General features: G+C 37.9%; 1 non-coding gene across 1 annotated transcript; it reads left to right on the top strand.

Moving 5' to 3' along the window:
• The first annotated feature begins 10,058 nt into the window (after positions 1 to 10,058).
• LOC122673636 lies at positions 10,059 to 10,159 on the top strand. The gene has a single exon (XR_006334761.1). It is a non-coding gene; the product is annotated as a U6 spliceosomal RNA (small nuclear RNA).
• Positions 10,160 to 10,680: the final 521 nt, after the last annotated feature.

Genomic DNA, 10,680 nt, shown 5'->3' with positions numbered 1-10,680 from the left:
GATTAAGATCATGGCACTGCAAAAGTAGAAGAATCAGAATCCAGAGACAGTCTAAAGCAAAAATGAAAAAAAAATTGAAAGTCAATTATATGTAGATTGGGTAAGAGAGAGGAATGCAGAATGGCTCTGAGCTTTCTAATTTGGGAGATCAGATAAGTGATAACACCATTAGCCATATTAATGAATACAGGAAGAGAAACAGATTGGAAGGACAAAAGGCAGAAGCTAAGTTAAATTTCATTTCATGAATATACAGCTTGAAGAAGCTGCAAGGCATTTTTTGCTCTCACCCAATTTACTACCATCAGTTCATTCAACAAGTATGTATTAACTACCATACACTAGTATATATACTTGTTGATTACCATACATGTACCTGTCACTGGGTTTGTAGCAGTAAGACAGTCATGCTCTCTGCCCTCAAGAAGTCCACTATCTAATGAAAGAGTAAGACATTTCAACCAAAAATTACACACATAATTATCTGATCGTAATGAGAGTTGATGCAGTTGTGATAAATACATTAAAGAATTTGGCATCCAAAAAAAAAAGAATTTGGCATCCAATGAAAAGTTGACCTAATTAATCTGGGCAATAAGGAGATGCTACCCCACCAGAGAGGCTCTAGTTATTTTTATGCCCTCCAGCTTCTCAATCACACTTCTTAATGTCACTCTGCATTGCCAGGGTATGACACGGGTTGAGAATTATTGACATGACCTATAGTTCAGTGTCCTTAGCTATTGTCTTCTTGTGGTCTCAGAGCCAGGCTGGCAACCTTTATTACCATTGTGGCTTTCATATGAGAATACCCACAGCTAAACTCATTGGGGGAAAAAGAAAATAATATTTCCTGATCCCAATCTGACTTTTTCTTACTGAACACCTCCAACTTTGGGTTGGAGCTGAGAGAATAACTTTTTGAAGTCTCATATACATAAATGGACCTGGCTTCTCACAGCTGTGTCCCTATGGCAGATAACTGTCAGGTAATCATGTACAGATTTGAGAACTGGACCACAAAGAAGGCTGAGCACCGAAGAACTGACACTTTTCGAACTGTGATGCTGGAGAAGACTCTTGGGAGTCCCTTGGACAGCAAGGAGATCAAACCTAAAGGAAATCAACCCTAAATATTCATTGGAAAGACAGGGACACCTGACATGATGCAATACACGGGGTTGTAAAGAGTCAGATGCGACTGAGCAACTGAACCACAATATTTGGGAATGTCTATTTGCCTCTCAAAGTCACCTCTCCCACCTCCCCAGAAAACTCCACCTCCGCTTTCCCAATTCAGATGGACAAGCTACAAGAAATCGGGTTCAGAAAAATCAAACAGGTCTTTTTTCAGAATCCTTGTGAGTGTTTTGGCAGCAAACAATAAGATCATCTGACACCCACTAGACCCCAAAAGTGACTCAATCCCAAGGATATCCTTACTTAGAAATGTGAAGAAAAAGCTGTTGCAGCAATTTCTGTTGCAGTGAGACAAAATTTCTGTTATAATCAGAATAAAAGGGGGAGTTGTAAGACTCTGGGGATGAAATAAGTTTCTTCCTAAAATCTGGTTCATAACATCTCTCTTCACTCCATATTGAATTGGCCAGAAGTCATAGCATCAACACAGAGAAAATATGAAAGGTTTTCCATGTTTTAAAATTTTCACTGCAAAACTGTGTTTTAAATATAATTTTAATATAAGTCACTACTACTTTCTAACACACAATTTGAAAAATCTGTGTTTATGTGGACTTCTGAATGTTGTGCCTAGACCCAAACAATAGTTAACACATATACACCCACACACCCCCTACTTTTTTTTAATAGAACAAATCTAGAATATTATAATCCAGGTTACATTGCAAATAAAAAATTTAACCTCTATCTTTTAAAGACATCTTCTCAGTTCTAAAAAAATCATAAATTCATGAAGCCCCAGTCATTCTCCAAACACATGGTAACCCTGTTAAGAAGACATAGGTAGTTAGAAAATTTGTAACATTTTAATTAAATATGGTGTTTCCAGAGGTGAAGAAGGTAGTTTCGCCTCTGTTATATGCTATTTTACTATCATCATTGACAGTTTGAAGACCATAGACACAGGCGTCTCTATGTAGAAGATTTAGTGTCTATGGAACATCTGTAGGAGAGTAATTCATTTGTGCTAGAACATTAAGTACCAAAATACTCCTCAACTATTTTAAACAAATGGAAACAATACAATTGATATGCATATATTATTATATTTTAATTACAGTTCCAATGAAGATTAAACCAGTTGCATCTCTGATGTTAGGTGTGCCATTTTAAAAAATAATATTTCTCTTTCAGTTACAATGATGAGTGTGAAAAATATTGAACTGTCTTAATAATTGGGGTCAGAAAAGAGCTGATGATAGATTCAAATCCTAGGGTACATATTCAAACAAAGCATATATAAATAATAAAGTCTTACTTAGCTATAATCTCTTTGGGAGCATCTTTTCAAATTCAGAAATGAGAACCTGGAAAACACAAGCTGACGCAATATTCTGAAAAATCCTCCAGGGAAAAGGACATCTACAAAACAAGCATAGCAAATGAATCGTATTCAAGAATTTAAACCAAAATGTTAATGCTAAAAGAGCAATACAGGATCATGAAAGTAAAATTATTTCACATTATCATTTTAAACCATTCTCTCTGTTTGGGGACTGCAGTAATTACTTTCAAGGATGTATTCATTACTTGGAAATTGAAAGCTATAGTTATTTTGTCTTATAATAGCATTTGATTTAACAAAAGTGATGAAACTAACACCTGCCACCACACCCCAAAGCGTAGTATTATTTCAAAAGTTCCCTCTTTGGCTACACTGACCTGAAAAATAATAAGGCAAGTTTAATGTTCGTGATAAACCCCATGGGATTTGAGAACATTTTATGAATATGAAAGCTCCTTTGAGAAACATTTGCATTTTCCCACTGCATAAAAAACAAACCAAATTGCAAATGAGGTAGAAAGAACTTAATTAAAAACATTTTACCAAATTTTAATTCTCAAGTACTTACCAAACCATCATGATAATATTCTCATTGACTGATTAACATAGAAAAAGCCTCTTAATTTTTAATTTTAAGTAGATCTTTGAGAGTATAAATGATCCTCACCCTAAACTTGGTTTACAGCTTAAATTGTTAAAATATGATAATGAGGATACCTTCTGAATTACTAGTAGAAAGTAATCACTGTGATTTTTAATGTTTTAATGTATCCAATGGAAAAAATAGTTCTGTGAATTTAGCAAGGCATAAAAATTTATAATAATTTCTGTAGTTGAAAGTCTTATGCATTATTCAGTACTTACATACTATCTTTTTGCACTAATATACCTCACAGAGTACTTACAAAATTTAGAATCCTTGATAGAATAGGAAGAACTCTTATAAGCTAACTAGTATTAAGGTAGATGAAATAATGATCCCCCAAAGATTTCCACGTCCTAATCCCTAACACCTTTGAAAACTAGGTTACATGACAAAAGGGCTCAGATCATGAACTCCTTATTGCAAAATTCAGACTTAAATTGAAGAAAGTAGGGAAAACCACTAGACCATTCAGGTATGACCTAAATCAAATCCCTTACAATTATACAGTGGAAGTGAAAAGTAGATTCAAGGGATTAGATCTGATAGACAGAGTGCCTGAAGAACTATGGACAGAGGTGCATGACATTGTACAGGAGACAGGGATCAAGACCATCCCCAAGAAAAAGAAATGCAAAAAAGTGAAATGGCTGTCTGAGGAGGCCTTACAAATAGCTGTGAAAAGAAGGGAAGTGAAAAGCAAAGGAGAAAAGGAAAGATATTCCCATTTGAATGCAGAGTTCCAAAGAATAGCAAGGAGAGATGAGAAAGCCTTCCTTAGTAATCCATGCAAAGAAATAGAGGAAAACAATAGAATGGGAAAGACTAGAGATCTCTTCAAGAAAATTAGAGATACCAAGGGAACATTTCATGCAAAGATGGGCTCAATAAAGGACAGAAGTGGTATGGCCCTAACAGAAGGAGAAGATATTAAGAAGAGGTGGCAAGAGTACACAGAAAAACTGTACAAAAAAGATCTTCACGACCCAGATAATCACAATGGTGTGATCACTCACCTAGAGCCAGACATCCTGTTGAAGTCGAGTGGGCCTTCGGAAGCATCACTACAAACAAGGCTAGTGGAGGTGATGGAATTCTAGTTGAGCTATTTCAAATCCTGAAAGATGACACTGTGAAGTGCTGCACTCAATATGCCAACAAATTTGGAAAACTCAGCAGTGGCCACAGGACTGGAAAAGGTCAGTTTTCATTCCAATCCTAAAGAAAGGTAATGCCAAAGAATGCTCAAACTACCACACAATTGCACTCATCTCACATGCTAGTAAAGTAATGCTCAAAATTCTCCAAGCCAGGTTTCAACAGTATGTGAACCGTGAACTTCCAGATGTTCAAGCTGGGTTTAGAAAAGTCCGAGGAACCAGAGATCAAACTGCCAATATCTGCTGGATCATCAAAAAAGCAAGAGAGTTCCAGAAAAACATCTATTTCTGCTTTATTGACCATGCCAAAGCCTTTGACTGTGTGGATCACAGCAAACTGTGGAAAACTCTTAAAAAGATGAGAATACCAGAACACCTGACCTGCCTCTTGAGAAATCTGTATGCAGGTCAGGAAGCAACAGTTAGAACTGGACATAGAACAACAGACTCTTTCCAAATAGGAAAAGGAGTATGTCAAGGCTGTATGTTGTCACCCTGCTTATTTAACTTATATGCAGAGTACATCATGAGAAATGCTGGGCTGGAGGAAGCACAAGCTGGAATCAAGATTGCCAGGAGAAATATCAATAACCTCAGATATGCAGATGACACCACCCTTATGGCAGAAAGTGAAGAAGAACTAAAAAGCCTCTTGATGAAAGTGAATGAGGAGAGTGAAAAGGTTGGCTTAAAGCTCAACATTCAGAAAACTAAGATTATGGCATCCAGTCCCATCACTTCATGGTAAATAGATGGGGAAGCAATGGAAACAGTAACTGACTTTATTTGGGGGGACTCCAAAATCACTGCAGATGGTGAGTACAGTCATGAAATTAAAAGATGCTTACTCCTTGGAAGAAAAGTTATGACCAACCTAGACAGCATATTAAAAAGCAGACATTACTTTGCCAACAAAGGTCTAGTCAAATCTATAGTTTTTCCAGTAATCATGTATGGATGTGAGAAATCTGAGCACCAAAGAACTGATGCTTTTGGACCGTGGTGTTGGGGAAGACTCTTGAGAGTCCCTTAGACTGCAAGGAGATCCAACCAGTCCATCCTAAAGGAAATCAATCTTGAATATTCATTGGAAGGACTGATACTGAAACTGAAACTCCAATACTTTGGCCACCTGATGCAACGAACTGACTCATTGGAAAAGACTCTGATGCTTGGAAAGATTGAAGGTGGGAGGAGAAGGGGATGATTGAGGATGAGGTGGTTAGGTGGCATCACCAACTCCATGGACATGAGTTTGAGCCAACTCCGGGAGTTGGTGATGGACAGGGAAGCCTGGCATGCTGCAGTCCATGGGCTCACAAAGAGTCGGACATGACTGAGTGACTGAACTGAACTGAACTGACAAAAGGGAATTAAGGATTAAGGTTGCAGATAGAATTGACGTTGCTAATCTGATGAATTTGTGGTGTGGAGGTTATCCTGCATTACCTAGGTGGGCCTAATGTAATCACAAGAGTGCTTATGAGCAGAAGAGGTAGGCAGAAGGGTCAGAATCAGAGAGAGAGGTGCAGATGCTATGCTGTTGGCTTTGAAGATGGAGGAAGGGACCACTAACAATGCAGGCAGCTTCTAGAAGAAGGAAAAGGCAAGGAAATGGATTCTCTTCTGGAACCTCCAGAAGGAATGCAATCCTGCTTACCACCTTGATTTTAACCCATTGAGGCCCATTTCAGACTTCAGACCTTCAGAACAGTAAGAAAATCACTCCGTGTTGTTATAAGCCAATGTGTTTGTGGTAATTTGTTATCAGTTCGGTCAGTCGCTCAGTTGTGTCCAACTCTTTGCGACCCCATGAACCACAGCACACCAGGCCTTCCTATCCATCACCAACTCCCGGAGTCCACCCAAACCCATGTCCATCGAGTCGATGATGCCATCCAACCATCTCATCCTCTGTCGTCCCCTTCTCCTCCTGCCCTCAATCTTCCCCAGCATCAGGGTATTTTCCAATGAGTCAGCTCTTCGCATCAGGTGGCCAAAGTATTGGAGTTTCAGCTTCAGCATCAGTCTTTCCAATGAACACCTAGGGCTGATCTCCTTTAGGATAGACTGATTGGATCTCCTTGCAGTCCAAGGGACTCTCAAGAGTCTTCCCCCACACCACAGTTCAGCGCTAAAAAATTCATATGCCTGGTTTTACAAACAGGAAATAAAGAGTTAAAGTGACAATGTTTTCTCATTAATGGAAAATGTCAGTTAATATAAAGGGCTTCTTATTTTTAGGCCTAAGGGCTAAGCCACTTACAAATGATGAAAATTTTTAAAAGTACAAGGAAAAAATTAAAATAAAAATATAGCACAATTGAAGGGTTGTACCATAAATACCATGAATAAAAACTAGGAGGGAAGCATCATGTAGTCCAACAGTACTGTGGAGAGTTACAGCAGATTACCCAAAGAACTAGACAATCAGTTCTTTTAACTTTAGAGTATGATTTTTTATGGATGTACCTGACATTTTGGAATTTCTAGAACCACAGAAATGAGTGATCTTGATAATGATACCATAAAATAAAGCTTTTACCTATGAGACGCTATGAAACTTATGAGAAGATTATGCAACCCACTGTATAATTTCCTTTCCACACAAAGGTTGGACAGAACAACTTATCATATCAGCGAAAAATATAGTTTAAGGAGAGAGAATCTAATGTGCTGTTTTTCTCGTCTTTTTCTGGTGTAGAGAGAATATAAAATCTTGGGTTTTCAAAGAGTATTGAGAGATTTACAGTCAAGATGACCCCGGAAGTTCAGGTGTTCATGTGCTCACCCAGCACCAAAAATAATCAGTAATATATATAAATATTAAGAGAGAAAACCAAAAAACGCCTATCAGACTCAAACATAAATCTCCATGGATAAGAAGCAGAAGAGAAATGCCACAAACTCTGCTGGATTCTAAATCCAAAAGTAAACATTGGTGACTAGAATTTGCTTTCTGAATATATGCCATGGAAGGTGAAGGGCTGAAACCGCAATCTACTGATCTAAACTAAATTGGGGTAAAACTCACTTCCTAAAAGGCAAATGAAAAATCATTGTTGTATCTGCTGCTCTGCATCTGGAGCTTCAAGCCTAGGCACGGAGAATAATAAGCATAGCTCCTTGACTGTGAAGAAAAGCAAGTCATCAGCTGGCTAGGTGAACAAAACTGCCCTCTTCATCTCTGGAAGTATCACTATTTAATTAATAAGATTTCATAAACTTCCTAATTACCTAGGTTTTCTTAACAGAACTAGAATGTGTTTGGAGAATGACTGGGTCTTTATGAATCCATGATCTTTTAGAACTGAGAAGATGTCTTTGAAAAATAGAAGGATGGGGCTTCCCTTGTGGTCCAGTGATTAAGAATCCGCCTTGCAATGCAAGGGAAACTGGTCTGAGCCCTGGTCTGGGAAGATTCCACATGTCTCAGGCAACTAAAACCTGGGCACTACAGCTACTGAGTCTGTGTTCTTGAGTCCATGAGCCTGCAACTACTGAATCAGCAACTAATGAGCCCCTGTGCCGAAACTACTGAAGCCCATGCGCCCAGAGGCTGTGCTCCGCACAGAGGAGCCACCGAGATGGGGAGCCTGGGCACCACAGGGGAGAGCAGCCCCGGCTTCCTGAAACCAGAGAAAGCTGTGCGCAGCAGCAAGGACCCAGTGCAAACAAAAATAAACATGCTCAGCCATGCAGTTGTGTCCAACTCTTCACAACTCCATGGACTGTAGCCCACCAGGCTTCTCTGTCCATGGGATTCTCCAGGCAGGAATACTGGAGGGGGTTGCCATTTCCTTCTCCAGGGGATCTTCCCAGCCCAGGAATGGAACTTGAGTCGCTTTCATCTCCTGCATTGTCAATATCTCCTGCATTGGCAGGTGGATTCTTTACCACTGCGCCACCTAGGATCAACAAAAATACGTTAAACGAGTTACTTAAAAAAAAAAACAAAAAACAAAAAAACCTCTTAAATTATAGTTGCCAAGGGGGGAAGGGGGACAGAGAAGGATAAATCTTTTTGATTCCACATACAAGTGATAGTATAGAGTGTTTGCCTTTGTCTGACGTTTTCACTAGCCATGATACCCTCTGGGTCCATCCATGGTGCTGCAAATGGCAAAATTCTGTTCTTTCTGCGTGACTAGGTGGAATTCCACTGTGTGTATGTATATTTCTATCTATCTATGTGTCACATCTTTGTCCATTCACCTGTTGGTAAACACTTAGGTTGCTTCCATATCTTGGTTATTGTGGGTGGTGCTGCTGTGAGCATTGGGTGCATGTATCTGTTCAAATGAATATTTTCATTTTCTTCTGGTGTTTGTCCAGGAATGAAATTATTGATCATATGGTGGTTCTAGTTTTTGTTTTTTGTTTTTCTTTTTTTTGAGGAATCTCCAGTATACCCTTAATTTGCAACATAAATTAAACATAAATAAACATAAAATAAAATAACATCTCCTTTCAAGGAAAAGTTTCAGCAAATTTGTTTTCAGCTCACATATTATAAGGTATTAGTTCTCTGAACTTGTGATTCTTTGGCTAGGTTGTTTTCTGGGAATCCAACCACATTGCTTAGACGTTTTACTTTGTGACACGTGGGTCTCTTACATCATTTTCTTATTTTTGCTTCTTAATATATCTTTTAGTCTGTATGTATTCTGATCCAACATGAAACTCACTGTTACTTTTATTTATTGAGTCTAATCTGCTTTAATCTAGTTGTTGAATTCTTTATTCATTGTTGAATCCTCTCTATTTCTGTGCATTTCTTTTTTAGATTTAATTTTATCATATATTTTCTTGAATATATTATTCATAGCTATTTCAGTATCTGGAAATTTTAACATCCAGATAACCCATGGGTCTTTTAAAAATATCTAGCTTTCTCTTGGCTATGATTTTTTATTGAATAGAATTTCTACTGAATGCTGAAATAACTTGTCCCCAACCTTTTAATCTGTAATATATTCTTTCTGAGTAAGACTTTGAAGTTCCATTTCAATAATTAAATCACAACGTCCCAGTATTATACCAAAAGAAAAAAAAAAACATAGTTGCCAAAGAGGAAAAAAGGGAAAGGGAGGGATAAATTAAGGGTATGCAGAGATTCACACTACTGTATATAAAATAGATAATCAACAAAGATTTACTATATTACACAGGGAACAATATTAAATATTTTGTAGTAACAAATGGAAAATAATCTGAAATATATATATATATATGTATATATGTGAATCATTTTGCCGTACACCTGAAAGTGAAAGTGAACTGGCTCAGTCGTGTCTGACTCTTTTGAGACCCCGTGGACTGTAGCCTACCAGGCTCCTCCATCCATGGGATTCTCCAGGCAAGAGTACTGGAGTGGGTTGCCATTTCCTTCTCCAGGGGATCTTCCCGACCCAGGGATTGAACCTGGGTCTCCCACATTGTAGTCAGACGCTTTACCGTCTGAGCCACCAGGAAAGTCGAGCCATACACCTGAAACTAACACAATATTGTAAATCAATTATGTGTGCGTGTGCGTACTCAGTTGTGTCCAACTCTTTGCGACCCCATGGACTGAAGCCCACCAGACTCCTCTGTCCATGGAATTTTCCAAGCAAGAATATTGGAGTGAGTTGCCATCTCGTTCTCCAGGAGATCTTCCCGACCCAGGGATCAAACCCTTGTCTCTTATGTCTCCTGCTTTGGCAAGCAGATTCTTTACCACTGCACCACCTGGGAAGCCTATACTTCAATAAAAAAATTAAGGAAGCACTTGCTTCAGCAGCACTTATACTAAAATTGGAACAACAGAGTAGATTAGCATGGCTTCTGCACAAGGATGACACTCAAATTCGTGAGACATTGAATATTTTTTTAATTAATGAAAATAAATTTAATTACTACAGACTATAAAAAAATTGACTACTTTTGTATTTTAAAAAATGAAGCAATCATAAGATTGGAGAGTACAATTATGGATAGTTGAAGCAGGCTAAGATTGTTCTGTGTTTGAAAAAAAAAGCACCAAATAGGTTAAAATGTGTAAGAGATATTTGTAGTTAAATGTTATGCTGAAAAAGTAAGGATTATAACTAATAGACAAAGTACATAATAATAAATTACTCAGCAGACAAAAAGTGCAGAATAAAAAACTTTTGGACCCAAAAAAGGCAGAAAAAAAATCAACAGAAAAAGAAAGGTAGGCATAAAATATAAGATGGTTAAAATCATTGCAGATATACCAGAAAGAGTAGTCAGTGAGATTATTAGGTTGGATTAAAGCAACAAATCTTGCTCCGTGTTGCTAACAATACACTAAATTAAAAGTCCACACACAAAAGCTGAAAATAAAACATAAAGATACTAGCCAAAGAAAGTTATTTTAACAACATATG

The sequence above is a fragment of the Cervus elaphus genome, chromosome 17, assembly GCF_910594005.1.
Source record: "Cervus elaphus chromosome 17, mCerEla1.1, whole genome shotgun sequence".
In the NCBI taxonomy this organism is placed as follows: Eukaryota; Metazoa; Chordata; class Mammalia; order Artiodactyla; family Cervidae; genus Cervus; species Cervus elaphus.
The sequence above is the reverse complement of the archived record's forward strand: the minus strand, read 5'-3'. Positions and strand labels throughout refer to the sequence as shown.